Source organism: Rhamphochromis longiceps, linkage group LG14, assembly GCF_057381845.1.
Source record: "Rhamphochromis longiceps isolate RC_006_pf linkage group LG14, R_longiceps_female_GT1.1, whole genome shotgun sequence".
Classification (NCBI taxonomy): domain Eukaryota; kingdom Metazoa; phylum Chordata; class Actinopteri; order Cichliformes; family Cichlidae; genus Rhamphochromis; species Rhamphochromis longiceps.
This window is the reverse complement of record NC_140570.1, coordinates 29022628-29038668: the sequence shown is the minus strand read 5'-3', so window position 1 is coordinate 29038668 and position 16041 is coordinate 29022628. Positions and strand designations below refer to the sequence as shown.

Genomic DNA, 16041 nt, shown 5'->3' with positions numbered 1-16041 from the left:
GCTACACTATTGGTAACTAACAGGAAATCTGAACAATTGAATAAGCTTAGACTGGATCACCACATCAAAGAACTTAAAGGAGTAGAACTGTAGATAAGAGTAAGCAGGAAAATTATTTTTGCCTGTAGCATACATTTCAAACACGGTTTACCAATAACTGTGATATTTCTTAATTCCCCACCTTAAGAGTATTTATAGCATTACTTGTAGCATATTTCCAGAAGTAGCAGTTATAGTATGCCAGTTGGTTAATCTACCTAATCTAAACGGTCCAGACTGAAATGACTCAACTGCTGGATAGACTATATTTTGAACAGTCACAGCCTTCAGATGATGAAACTTCTCTCTATGTACTGTATTACAGGTTGTTTTCATAGTAGAAATACCAATTACCAGGAAAATACTGCATAGCATAGCATAGCATAGCATAGCATAGCAAAGCAAGATAGATAGATAGATAGATAGATAGATAGATAGATAGATAGATAGATAGATAGATAGATAGATAGATTTTAGGTTGTGTGCAGCTGTGTTTCTTGTGACTTTGGTAAAATAGACTGCCACTGGTGTTGTCTACTTGCTAGTAGATTTTTCTCAGTTTCAAGGGAAACATAACACTTTTTACACATAATCGTGTGTCCTGTTAAATTAACACTGTCTTTCAATGTTACAGACTGTTAGGGCTGCCAAGTTTGCTTCCAAGCTCACACATTACTGTCATTTTATTATCTGCCACAGATGCTAGCAGATACCTTAATGATAACTAAAGGCTAATGATAACAGATGGCTAATGTTGCTGTCAGGTAACTGCCAGTACATCTCGGCAATTAACTGAAAATAAAGCAAAACCGGTATTCACCTCTAATCAATGTGATCTTGCCGATGTTGGTTATTACATTTGACTGTTTAAAATCTGTTAGTACGCCTCCCAGTATATATGGTACCTTTTAAATCATACCACCACATGTGTTGTCATGTGACTTCGCTGCACCCAGTCTAGCATGATGGAGGAAAAGCCAAACACTGAGCTGATTACCCAACTTTAGTTTGTCCAATTAAAATCTGTATGGGTTCTTTGGACAATTTTTTTGGCTTTAGTAAAGACAACATCAAATAAAAAGGAGAAAACTGTGGGGAAAATACTTTCATCTGTTACAACACGAGTACAGTAATAAAAAATAAATACATCTCAGCTTCATTAGTTTGGCATATTCACAGTACAAAGAGAGTGAACTATGAGGCCAAAAACAATACATATACTTCTGCAACAAATCTGAGTCGCAGGTGCATCATATCCACAAATCCTGCTGAAACCCAAGACATAACCTCATATAGGGCTGTTCGATATAACAATATATATCAGATGATGATATAAAAACATCTATCATTTCATTTTACGCCATCGTTTGTTTCGTGCTGTCGCAAAATAAACTGTTTACAGCAATATTTTTTCATCGTTTTGATGGTCACTGTAGTGGCTATATTCATTTCTTAAAGTTCTCTCTTTCGCTTATATTTAATATAACCACACTACCTACGGACAAACGTCTGCTTTTATGCGTTGTGGTTAGCAACAACGACGGTAAAACCATCGCGTGTCCGCTTGTTTATCTTCCACATAACCCTTTCACAAGAAAGCTCAAGATCCTGTTGAGACTTTTCAAAATAAACCGAATCACGTAAAAGAGTATGCAGAGTATTTACGGATGAGAAGCAAAACAGAGCCGTCAGGTGCTAAAAAATAAACCTTAGACTCAAATGTTAGAACCGGCTTTTCCCCGCAGCATGCCGTGTAATAAATACTCACAAAGAAACAGCAGCCGTTACAACATATGACTAAAGATGTATAGTTTCATGCATCTGTTAAAACACTCGACTACAGGTACACAACGCCCAGCTGGAAAAACTTCACGCAACTTGAGCTGCCCGAGATTCACAGAATTTACAAAAAATGTTAAATTTTTGTGATTTATACCGTAATCGGACGATAGATGTCTTATATCGGGATATGAGATTTTGGTCATATCGCACAGCCCTAACCTCGTATGCATCTGCCAATAAATATAACTACACATCGTCTCAACGAAGCCGCTAATGACTGTTACTGTCCCATTTTCTACTGTCCTGCAGCCACTTTTCAAACTGACTGGAAGAGAACAGACCAATTCAAAGAAAGAAACCCTACCTCCAAGTAGTGTTTTACAGCAAAATTGGAGACCAACACAGGCACACCATGCCCAAGAATAAATGCAGCCAATACCATAACTATGTTGAAGGCTCTACATATAGATTCAACAGAGACATATAAATGACGTCCTGTTTGTGTTGTGTGTTAAGGCCCCGATATCTTCCAAAATCTTCATTCTCTCTGCACAGCCTCTGTTCAAACGAAGCCATAATAAAGCATCCAAAAACAAAACTAAATCTGTTTACCCCAAACATCTTTGCCCAAGGAACAACAAATGTTTGTAAAGTTTCAAAACAAAATTTAATGCACAAAATCAAAGAATGTAAATGCAATGTAACTTTTTACATCCATTCCTTCCTTACTATTCCTTATCATATTAGATATTTGAGCTTGATCGCATTGAGTTGCACTATTTTAACTGTAAACACCTCATCATAAAACACAAACAATAAGAATTAAACGTTAACAATTTACAGGGAGAGTATGGCTCTTGAATACTGACGCTGGAACAATGACCTAAAAATGAGGATAGCAGAAGATGGTCTAAAGAGTACCAGAAGGTGCTATGTACTACTAATTGCCAAACCTTACCTTAGGCTCGTAAAACTTGCGTTCATATAGCAGTACCATACACAAACCTGTGCTATGTTTCCTAGCCGTTAAGGCACCCAGCAATAAACTGGATGAGAAACCTACAGAGAAATAAACAAAAGACTGACCCAGTTCTGAAGAAACATGTAATTTCCCTGCAGTTCAACTTGGCATTCAATTGCTTTTACATAAAATGAACACAAAAACGTCCCACTGGGGAGTGCCTCATCCAAATCAACCTGAACGTGTCCGCCTATGATGCAATAAACAACCCAGGAACACAAAGTTACAATGCAAGGTTGTCAGGAAGTATTCAAAGAAAATTCAAAATTCAAGAAACAGACAAACTGTAATAAAAAAAATAAAATAAAAAAAGATAATTACTGTAAATAATAGCTGTTGTTGACTAAAACAAAATATGGCTGGAATTTAAAAATCAACTGCCAACAACTGGTTTAAGATTGCTTGTCTCACCCAAAATCTAAGCTGCAAATTAAAGTCTTACTTAAATGAAATAATGACAAATTACATCACGAAAACACCAGCAATGTTTGTCTGTTTCTTCTGCATCCAAACAATAACTATGCTCCTGACATTAGCAGTTCATTTGTGATGTAACATTTTCTGTAGCTCTGGGCAATGTCATATTTGGATGCAGGCTGATTATGACTATAGGAGACAGCTTGCAGTGTCAATAATTCATGACTCTGTAGGTCATCAACCACACAGTGGTGTTTTAGTCTTGGAGAAATCTCATTAAATGCATACTAACATGTATAAAAAATGAAATTATTATTGGTAAGATATCATCAGTTACATAGTTTATTTATTTGCTGCTTCTCAATGCAGATCACAGCATGATGCTGGAAAATGCAAAACATGTTTTGCCATCTATCTGAATACAGCTGTGGTTTGGGGACCAGAAATGGCAGCAAAAATCCTTCTTGAAACTCTATCATTTCTATGTACGAGATTCTATTTAAGGATCATGTTTGCCATTTCTTCAGAATAGCCATAGGGTATTATACTACAGCACATGCACAATTTCATGCACATGTGCTCGCACGTGTGTACAAGCGTTTGTATGTAACGACAGTAATGGAAGGGTAAGATTTCATGAATGAAAATTATGTACATTGATGTCCCTGGGTTACAGCAATCAGTGGCTGCAGCTGGAGGACCTTTAATAGCCTCATGTAGCTTAAACCTATCTTTTCTAGCATGGCTTGTATCTTAGATCTACATTTCCCACAGGAACACACTGTTATTTTGGAAGTAGCTGTGTAGCTAAGATGTGAAGGGCAAGTACACTATATGGATAAAAAAAAATTATGCAGAGTTTGGCCTTTTTCTTCTGGCCTCTGTAGTTATCTTAGAACACTCCGGGTGCTGAAGCCTAGGCTGTCGGATGTTGTAGTAAGCCTCGACCCAAGCCGTGACTCGCCTCACTTGCCATGTGGGATTGTGCTCATCATCTATTCTGCCAGCGTAAAAAATGCACACACATTCAAACACTTAAACTTTAAGCCTGCCAAACCGACAGTCACAGTAATAAACATCAGCTTGCTATCTGTGGTTTAAACCAAACAAAAGATTGAACGTGTCCTCCAAATAAATGGTGTACTTGCCATGAGGTCAAGGAAGCTCATAATACATTACTAAAATTTATATTATTCATATTTGGCTTTTCAGCAGGGACACACAAATAAGAATGCGTGCGCCACTGCTTTACTGTCAAAGAGCATTTAATTGGCAGCTTCTAAATAACCGGAAAGCAAATGATTCTATAATTCAACTGTCTCCAGAAATCAAGAGCCTCTTGCTCAGTAATGGTGCCAGTGTGTTTATAATATATTGAAAGAGGCTGACTCATCCGTGCTCAGTGATGATTTGTCCCATGCCAACAAGCTACAAAAGCTGCCAATGATTTACAAACTTAGGCCAATTTATGGTGTTGATTTGTTATTACAAGTACAAAACTCAACTAATGCATTTGTCACTTGAGCAAACCATAACCAGATTTATTTATTACAATGCACAAATTACAGCTAGCAAGCCATTTGAAATGACAATAATATATGCATTTCAACATTTGACTTGAGAATTGGTCGGTTTCACAATGCAGCAGACACAGACTCAAAAATTCCGAACACATTTTGATTCCTAATTCATACTGGTATCAAGAAAACCATCTAATTACAAAAAAAGGGGATGGGAAACATTTAATCTTAGAAAATGTAGCACTGGGATTCCAGTTTGAAATGAACAGTCTAAGCCTTAAACACCAAAATAATTTAACTTTTAATTTAAAAAAAATATTTATTGGAAAGGCATCTTCAAATAGTCAATACATCATTTTGTACATTTTGCAAGACATTTTATTTTATTTTAACTGCTTTGTTTTTGCAAATTTTATCATGATGAGTTATTGCTTGTACAGAATATCATGCCCACAGCCTTCCTGGCAGGAAGAGGGATGGAGCTTTTTTCATACATGGTTGTTTTGTGCAGGTCAAGCAGTAGGACTCCTGTGCTGTGTCTGTCACAGGAAAAAAAATTGAGTGCAGCACTCATTTTAGAGAGAAGGCTTACATTCCTCCAGATAAGATGGAGTTCTGGATGGGATTTTGAAGTCAGGACTGTGGGACGCTGATAGCTGGTATGGTTCCTTGAGTGCAAGCCGCTGCTTCACTTTCACTTTCAGGAGAAGCTTATTGTACAGGTTCCGGTGGGAGCAATGGTCAGGGATTCGGCTTAAAAGAAACACAAACTGTGCTTTAAGTCTGTATTTTTAATGTCTGATAACTTTCCAATTTGATGGTATCACAATTTAAATAATAAGAAGCAATCCTAACGTGAACTAGCAGTAACATACTGCTTTGAAAACAAATTAATATCTCGTAAAACATAAATGTTCTTTTGGTTTGCTAATAGCTTTACCACATAAGTAACTACAAAGTAACTCAGGTAATACTCTCCCCATCTCACACTGTCAAAACATGCTAATTCAACTGAGTATAGTTGTTAAAAAAAACAACAACTATAACTGTCATTTTCATGCATAGAAACACATTTCTTTTCTGTTAAATCTTATGTTGATGCTTAATGCTATGTTAATCTTATTGCTTCATATTTCCCTACATTTATTCACTGAGGTCACCAATTTGTGAGTTGCTCTTTAAGTGCTCAGTTTCAGAACTTACTAGTTTTAAGGAACTAGTGAGTATTTGCTTGCCGCTCATGCCTCTCAACCACAGTTATACTCATTTCTACCAGTTGCTATGGAAACGTGTTTCCCCGCTCCCTTCTCCCCTTACTTTGACATCACCGCTTGCCCGCCGCTCTCTCCCTCTCTCTCTCCCTCTCTGATTGGAGGCAGCAGTGCAGCCTCAGAGGAGTGACTATTTACATTGAAGAGGCTGTCAAAACAACGAACACACAATTTCAGCTGATCACCGTGGCTGCCTTCAGTGGTTGAGCCGTTGGTGGTAGTAGGCTTGAATGTCTCTACCAGCTAACTACATACTGTACAGAGCTATAAATTCAACACTCTATACAGTACCATTCAATAAAACTACTGGATGTCTAAAGAGCAAAGGCTCAGCTGGTGCTTGCCTTATTATATTTCCAGTCTCAGGCATCGATATCTGCAAGGCTTTAGACAGTTGGGGCCTCTCATTTGTGCATTACTTTTCAACTATAAGACTGAATAACAGATGGCTAGCAGCTTACAGTCACTGTTCATTAGCTCTAAAAGAAATGTTTATGAGTCAACCCAAAAGGAACCCCTAGCACAGAAATATGACTGGTTCCTAATTATGTGGATCCATTTCAAAGCTTTCAACTTTTAATACCAGATCTTTCTGTAGCATCTATAACACAGAATAAGGATTATCTTTCAAATCATCTTAATTTCTTTTTCCTAATTTATAAATAATAAATTATATCTGAAAATTTTAATATTCTCCGATCACAGTCTGCAGAAAACAGGATGTATATTATGTGAATCTTAGGTGTTAAAAAATGAAAGTGAAAAATATCACTTGGAATACTGACGTAATCATCATATTTATGTGTTATATAATAGGGCAGAACACATTAAAATAAGAGGCTGAGGCAGCAGAAGCTGAGCTGCCACAGAGGGGATGATTCAGATTTTTATCTCTTGTTAAAGAGTGGCTGCTTGAAAGGTTTTTGGCTGTGATATTGAAGTATTCTAATATAATGCATATTTTATCTCATATCATCTTTATCATATTGTCATAGGCCAAAAAGATGTGTGTACTATAGCCTATGCCGTTCACTATAAAAAAGGATTTACCTTAAATACAGATTTAAAATCAACTATATAAATCTGACAATTCAATTTTTTTAAAACTAAAACACGGACCTTTTTCGTGTTGATCGCTGCAAAATTAAAATGTGTCAAGTACAGATCTAGGCAAATGTGGAATAATGTGATGCTTCAGTGCGCTGGTTCAGTTTTTCAATTTTCATCGACTGTATTCATGAGCAAAATTCAATTTGGGAAGTTATTTTTCCAGGTTTACACTTGAGTGTAACACGCTCCCAGACATGACACTTTCAAATTCATTTTACAGTCTGCTGGAAAAAAAAAGAAAAAGAAAAAGAAAAAAAACAAGGACAAAACTCACATAATAATTTGTGTTGTGGTAAACACTGCCATGGTGCTCAGAGATCTTTAACATCGAACAGAAGCCAAAATATGAGTTTAAATGATCTCTCTCTTTCTCTAATGGCCATATGCCTCTCTGAGCTGCATCCCTTTTCCTCTCTGCTGAAGATAAGCTGTGACTCAGTGAGCTACGGTGCAGTCCACTTCAGTGGCCAAGAGAAATTTGCCCTCATTCAGGCAATTTAGTGTGAGTGCCCCTCAGCATCTGCCTCAGCTGTGCACCACACAACAAAAGCCCAGGGAGGCGGAGAGCTGAGCGCCTGTGACCCATCATGCCATGCTGCGTGCTCCTGTAATGAATCAGTATTTAGAAGGTTGAATACAAGGCCAAGGAGACAATATAGACATTGTGCTATCAGAGACACTCAAAAATTAGGTGAGAAAAAGCTTTAAAAATAATAATAATAATACACAGAAAACAGATTAATTTTGGCATAACAAAAAACAGATAATTCTGCAAAAGAAACCAAAACAATCCATAATAAACATGTTTTGTCATCTCAAACAAACAGATACATGATCCTGTGAAAAAAAAAAACATAATAATGCCCAAAACCCGAGTTTGATTTTCATCCAGCTTAGAGCTCCAGCAGAGCTGTACAACCTGTGCGAGGACTGAGAGAGAGCAGTCTGTCACTATGTCTAAAAAAGACATGCATAATCAGTGAAATGGAAAGATTCTTGGAGGCTGAATACTGGAGACTCTGCAAGGAATTTTTATTTACAGTTTGAATTCTCCGTGGCAAGAATAGGGAGCCTGTGTAACATGAACAATGACTGAAATGTTAACCATCACTGTCTGTCACTGAAAAAAAAAAAAAAAAAAAAAAAAAAGAGAACACTCATCCTTACAGATTAATCATTACAGTGTTTCTCCTGTGACTTCCCTGATGGTGCTAGTCACGACATACTCCCCTGAAACAGCCCACAAAGCAACCACTCCGCTTGCTACTTGAGTGAAAGCCATTAAGGTTTAGCAGAATAAAAAACTATAAGGCTGTGCTAAATGGGCAGATTTTCATACACCTCTAATAATTAATGTAACAACAAAGAGGGGGGAAAAGGGCTAACTGGGAGGGTAGGAGGACTGGACGGAGGGAGCCAAAATGACCACTCAGCCACAAGATGCCTGTGACTACACAGAACCCCGAAGCCTGGCACATGCACACAGCTCCCTCTGTGTGTCCATTGAGAAAGCAGACAAGCTGGGACGAGCCGGATAAGCCTGCCTGTGACTCCACCAGGAAGAGGATCAATAGGAGGGAATGCACCATTTCGGATACAGCCAGACAGAGCCAGGGGCAGGGCAGAGAGGCAGAGCAGCACTTGAGTGCTCATTATGTTGTGTAGGATGACACAGTGTGTGCAGCCACTTCTGGAGTTATCTATGAACGGAGGGAGGTGTTGCAAACCCCTCAGAGATTAGGGCAGACCACACAGTAATTGGATTAAAGCACTAATGAAAATAAAAACTGGCATGAGCACATCTCCATCAAGGTTACAGAGCTCAGGAGGACAATCACATGAGCTAGCTGATAGCAGGTGGAAAAAAATAAATTAAAAAAATCGCTCGCCAGGAGTCCAAAGCTATCGCACGACCAGACAAATACTGGACAAAGTTCATCGTGGCTGCCTCTTTCGGCTCGCTTGCTGGCATGGAAACAGTTGGCTGCAGCTGAGCATTTGGACATCACCCACCAGCAGTCAATCACATAGCAATGTCCCGCCTTCTATACAGAGTCTCAAACACCTGCCAAGTATCAAATGCCAGTAAAATTTGTCTTTGCCAGTAAATAAACAAGGGTCAACCACCACAGTGGCCAAGACGATGATGCCTCAGCTGCCTTCTCCTGTCCTCAGATTATGTCCCTGCTGACCAGTGAACACTTTCTCCACTCTAAGCCAATCAAACCAAAGCAAAACAGTGCCTGTGTATCAAACAGGTTTCTGATGAGCTGTTTTAAGTGCTGGCTCTACACACAAAAAAAATGCTAAGCTGTTATTTCCCACTTGACAATATGATTAACCAGCCAAACACCACTTTAAAGATGACCAAACAGACTGCATGATGAATACAAAACTGAGTGACCAAGCTTGAAATCAAAGCGTTTACCTGTTCAACAGATTACTGACTTTTTCACCATGTTCTTCAATTGTTCCAGAACATGAAGCCGCACTCAAAATGAGTGGGTTTGTGTTACGGCTCACTCACATCAAGCGTGAAGATTGTAAGGAGAGAAGAAACAGCAGCACGGCAGAGAGAAAAGTAAAGTAGAAAGTAATGTTCCATAATCAATCGAACATAATTAAACTGATGAAATAATATTTTAAGAAAAGAGAAATATTTATACTGTCAAATGGGGTTTAAAATACTTGTTTTGTATGTTAAATGTCAACTTACTTACTGCAGTTAGAAACCCTGTGTAATAACCCTATTTTGATTTCATTTAATGTGTGATTTCAAAATACTAAACCAAGCTGTCAACAGCTTCCTGCAACACCAGATTTTTGCAGCATGTTTCCTCCTCTTATAAAATCCATATGCATAGGATCTCTCTCCGTCTTACTAATCAGCCTCCAGTCTTCAGTTCAGTTCACATGGCCGATGTGTATAAACAACATTTTCCCAATTGAAAAACTGGCCTCCTGGTTGCAGTATCTGAATAAAACCCTGTTTATTACAACACAAGAATGATGACAAAGACCCTCATTTTTTTTAACAAATTAAAAACAACAGACTTTATAGTTTTTGTTGAAAAATTTTGTCCTGCAAGACACTTGGGACCAATTGCTGAAGTGGGTACCTTGGTTAGGGACAATAACAGGCCTCTTCTGTTAACTATTGTGCATGTTCATATGGTTAATAAACACAGCAGCTACAGGAAATACAGTGACAGGAGTCAAAACAGATTCTTGACCTTAAAAGTAATACATATTTATATAACAACAAAAGACATTTATCAGCATACTTTTTATATTTTGGGCTACTGAGGTTGTTTGAGTATAGCAAAAATCCAAAATGAAATAAATAAAAATAACCATAGCACCTGAACCTATTAGTTTGGGCTTCTAGGGAGTCAAATTCCACCACTATAAAGAAAACTGGCAAGCTATATTTATAATTCAATACAAAACAAGAGCATCATTGCCAGAGGAATGCTGCACAATAATCGCTTTATCTCAATTATCTTTTCATAAGTGCTGGAAGCCAGAATGGTAATTGAAAATAAAATTATTTTAATTGTCCAGTCCTGCCCAGGGTCATGGTCAGAATTCTTATTGCAGATTCTGACTTCTCTGAAGTTGTAAAGTGCTTTGTGACAAGGACACTGTTGTACTCCAGTAGAATGCTGTGTGTTATTCAAGGCCATTCCCGATGTCCCTCATTAATCCATGCCACATCTAATTGTGCTAAGCCATAACAGCAGGCCATTAGCATTCTTAAGCAACACTGCCATCCTCTTCCAAAATATTTCCAGTGGCTGACTAATTAGCGATGTTGTCATGCAGCATCAGGATAGGCAACACCAGTTAAGAGTTTTTAGACACAGGTGTGCTTGTTCAGGCAAAAGCTGAACAAGGTGATGGAAAGGTTCAGGTTTAGGCAGAAAAGACAGTTATGACAAGAGACGATCACGCAGCGTGATAAAGTCATCTGTTTTGTGTTATCTTTCGGTCCGCCAAGTCTGTAACACAAATGTTGTGATTCAGTTATTTAACACTTATAGTCAGACAAGTTCATATTCGACACATAGACTAGACAAGCAGTGACTCATGAACAACCTGTTACTACACCTGCTAAGAAATCTGTCCATGGTTAATGTTGGCATTTAACATCAGGCATTCCTTTCTGTACAAATCCAAAGAGCTAACACACATTTAAAAAAAAAAGAAAAATTGTATTAACATTCAATTCACTTCATCGCACTACATATAGCTTCTCAAATGAACAACACGAAAAAAAAAAAAGAATCTTTTTCACTTCAAAAAGGTTTTCATTTCTCTTCTTTAGAAGCATCTCCATCATGTTTGCTGTATAGCTGTCAGTAAAAGAGAGCAAGGAAAGCCCAAGGTTGTGTTCTGCATTCTTTGAGACAGACTGACAAGGCGTGGTCGGGCTACACGATGGTTCCACTGAGGGCGACAGATGGCACAGAGGCACCTTATGACACAACATTAGCTTCCACACATACACACCTTCTTGGCCAATCAGAGACTGGACTATAAAAATAGACACTGGGACAGGGCTAGCCTCCAGAGAGTTAACTTCCCTGTTTCTAAGAGCTAGGATCTCCAGAGACGTCCACAAAGAGGGAACAGTTTCACTGCCATTAATCTAGGCACTAGAATTTTTTACAACTATTAGCAACACAATGCCTTTTAGATCCTTTAATACCTTGTTATTATACGTGAGTGTTTTCATTATCATGCTTTTTATTTCATTATCAGTGGAAATGTATTTCAAGGCAGTTATGCTGATGATATGTATAAAAAAAAAAGAAATCACTAAATTTGCTATGATTTGTTATGGATAGTTACCGGAGCATTTCATTTGGTTGACCTTCAAATGATAAAAAACAGTCAAGCTACCCGATTGGTACAGATTCAGTTTCCCAGCTTAAAATTCATTAAATTCAGCCTGAGGTAGAAGGAAGGCGGTATACGCTGCACGTTCGAGCTGTAGTTCATTCAATGTTCTGTTACAAAGCCTGTGAGCTGTGCTAACAGAATACATTTGTCAGCAGTAAAAAGCCTGGGAAATTCAGAAGTCGGAAATGTAAGTCATCTGAGGAAGTCAGTTTAGGTCTTCTTTTTTTTCCTTTGAGAAACTCAGGTCATTCCCAAGTGAGGGGACATATTAAATAAAAGTTTTCATGTAAGTCATGTTCAAAATGTCTCAGACACAAATTTTCCAAAAGAAAAAGAAAAAAAATCAGACTGAAATAATTTATTAGAATCATGTAAGGAGACCCCACATATTCACAATATAGTACCAAAGACACTACAATATATGTTTTTTAATCAAATGGAGGTTCTACAAGTTCTACTACTACTTCTTCTCCTCTAGCACTGTGAAATATTATTCAGCAAGTTAAATAGAGGCATGAAAGCTGCAACTGTTTGCATGTAATTGCTTCAAAACCATTCATTTGCAACACAGAGGATGCAAAATCCCACAACCTCTGTGAGATTCTACAAGAACACAAATAAATCACCCCCGATTCCATGTGTAATACAGTTGTGACACATTTTTTAAGTTTATTGTAGTACTCTGTGGGTGTAATCTGCAGGTATTAGTGTACTGAAGGCACAGTAATGCTGTCACACTAGAGCAGGGCGATATGGCCAAAAATATTTATCACGATATATATTTGAAAATTTGCGATAACGATATAACCGACGATATAATTGATGCGAGACAAAATACAATTCCACAACATTACTAGCGCAAAAAGACAACCTTCCATTTATTTTCACTTAAACAAGAAGCTGGTTTTTATGTACATTAAAGCTTTATAAAAATGTAACAGTGCAAATGCAAATTCCTTGCTGAAAGTTTAACCAAAAGGCATTTCCAGTAGAAATGGGCTGACATATCCTGAGCATAACCATGTATAATATCCACTGAAGTTAAAAAGAGGTGCTTTGCAACATTAAACTGCAGTGTGCAGTACGCATTTTTCGGACCATAAGGTGCACGGGATTATAAGGCACATTAAGCGAAACAAAGCAGTCAGATAAATCAAACTTTATTAAACTCATTCTTCTTGCTTCCTCCACTTCTGTACCATTGATTCATTAATGTTGAATTCTCTGGCAGCTGCTCTATTCCCATGTTGTTGCAGTATATTAATGACTAACCTCGTATTGTGGATGGATTATCTCAGTTGTTCTCCTGACTGAAGTTTGGTCCGTTTACAGCATCCTGCCATGCGATTGCATTTGTCTCTAACCATGAAGAACCTTCACGTTAACTTTTATAAGTGGAAAAGTGTTAGTGTTCGTCCTCCAGCTTCACTGTTTATGTTATGCTAACATAGCTGTGTCGCTAGCGATCACGTAGCACATCATTATATACCAGCTAGCCCAACTTCAGTAACCCTACAAACGTCAATGCTGTTTAGTTTCCTGTCTTCATTTATGTTGGAAGTGATAGCAGAGCTGCACGTTTGATTTTTTTCAGAAATCTCTCCGTCAGAACATGCTATATCATGCTTAGGTAACTAGCGAAACTAGCGAGCTAACTTCCGCTAGCTTCCTGCTAACTTCTAACTCCGTTAAATGTAATAACTTTTGTTTTCATGGATGCCTGGAAGTTAAACTTTATAGTTACACCTGGTAAAGCAGCAATGCTGATCGTTTTATTAAAGATGAAAGAATTTAGACAGTTTTTAACTCTAAGTGATGCTGCAGTGTTGTTTGACCTGAAGTATACGGAGTTTAGGACCCAGATTACTCCCAGATTTAAGAGCATCTTAGTCCGACAAATATGACAATAACAACGGCCGCTTGCATGTTCTGCAAAAAAATGTGCTTTGTCGTGTATCTGACGGACAAACACCAAACCAGTTCCACATCACTGAAGTTGCACCATTTTTACAAACCAATTCTGGTTCATCTGTTTCACTCAACAATCGGCCATGTGCGTATGAAAACAAAGGCACTGCGCATGCGCGTTTTACTCCCATTCTATCGCGATATTTCATTTTCCCATCGTTGCCTAACATTATACCGGTATTACCGTGAACGGTATAATATGGCCCAGCCCTATGTCACACCCCATTAAAAGTGCACCTTTTAGTGGAGTTTTTTGTTGACTCATCCATATGGTGAGATTTTAGTGTTTGGAGAGGCTAAAAAAAAAAGTCTGTTTTGGTGGACCCTTTAGAACAGGGGTGGCCAACCCGCGGCTCTCGAGCCGCATGCGGCTCTTTGCCTGGTTTCATGCGGCTCTTACGTTCATATCAAAGTTTGTGTTTTGGGGTTTTTTTGTGTTGTTGTTTTAAAATGTGCACGTTCGCTTCGCTTGAGTTCAATACGGTATTTTCATTAAATGGCCATGTGTGTGAGATGAAAATACCGCAAAGTTTCCCAGTAGGAGCAAGTTTGCCCTTAAAATGGCAAGGAAAAAATACACAGCAAAAAGAAAATATGAAGATGAACACAGGATGTTTTTAACAGAGTGGGAGAGTTTATATTTTTTTGTTGAACGCAATGGCAAGCCATTCTGCCTTATATGTCAGACGTCATTAGCGCATTTCAAAGCTTCAAATCTTCAGCGCCACTTCAGCTCACTCCATGCTAACATCGACCAGAACCATCGACCCAAAAGGGACTGAACTTCGCAAGCACGAGTTGGCCACTTTGAAAAGTCAGCACATACAGTTTTTCCAAAAATTTACGAAGCGGTCAGAGACCTTAACACTCGCATCCTATCAGCTGGCTTGGAACATTGCACGGGCTAAAAAGCCATACGATGAAGGGGAGTTCGTTAAAAAATGCCTCAGTGACGTTGTTGAAATCTTGTCTCCTGAAAACGACAAATTAAAACGCATGGTATCAGACGTCCAACTGTCCCGCCACACTGTTGAACACAGAATATCGGACATTAACACGGCTATTGAAACACAGTTGCACTCTGACCTTCAAGCATGTGAGTATTTTAGTGTCGCATTGGATGAGAGTTGTGATATACAAGACAAGCCTCAGTTGGCAATATTTGCACAGTCTGTGTCAAACGATTGTGTGATCAAAGAACTCCTGGATATTGTGCCATTAAAAGACAGAACCCGTGGCACAGATGTGAAAGAAACCATGATGGCTGCATTAGAAAAAGCAAATCTGCCCATAACGAAATGAACTGCAATAGCCACGGATGGAGCACCAGCCATGATGGGATCTGTGAACGGGCTTGTGGGGCTGTGCAAAGCTGACCGAACTATTCCTGACTTTTGGAATTTCCACTGCATCATCCACATGGAGCAACTCGTGTCTAAATCATTGAATTTAGATAACGTCATGAAGCCTGTGATGGAAATCGTCAACTATATCCGCACACATGTGCTTAACCACAGTCAATTCAAGAATCTCATTGCTGAGCTGGACCAAGGGCTTCCAGGTGACCTGCCGCTGCACTGCGAGGTGGCTGTCAAAAGGCCAGGTACTCTCTCACTTCTTTGAGCTTTTGGATGCCATGAAACTGTTTATGGAAGAGAAGGACAAGGACTATCCCGTGCTCTCGGACCTCAAGTGGATTATGGATCTGGCCTTTTTGGTCGACATGCTGTGTCACTTGGACAGACATAACCTGACCCTGCAGGGTAAGTTAAAAATGCTGCCTGACCTGGTGCAAAGTGTGTTTGCGTTTGTCAACAAACTGAAGCTGTTCAAGACACATATTCAAAAGGGAGATTTAACGCATTTTCCCACTCTGCTAAAAGCCAAGCGGGCAAGTCACCAGCGCTGCCCTGAGTAAGCAAAGAGCCAGATATGCAACGCTGATTGAAAACTTGCACGAAAGCTTTGTGACCGGGTTCCATGATCTACAATTGAAAAGGCCACAGAT

The 16041-nt window shown here is 38.7% G+C and overlaps 1 protein-coding gene across 4 annotated transcripts in view; it reads right to left on the bottom strand.

Annotated features, from left to right (window-relative positions):
* ncam1b (neural cell adhesion molecule 1b) overlaps positions 1 to 16041 on the bottom strand; it is an 84094-nt gene that overhangs the window by 49846 nt on the left and 18207 nt on the right. The gene's annotated exons all lie outside the window — the stretch shown is intronic.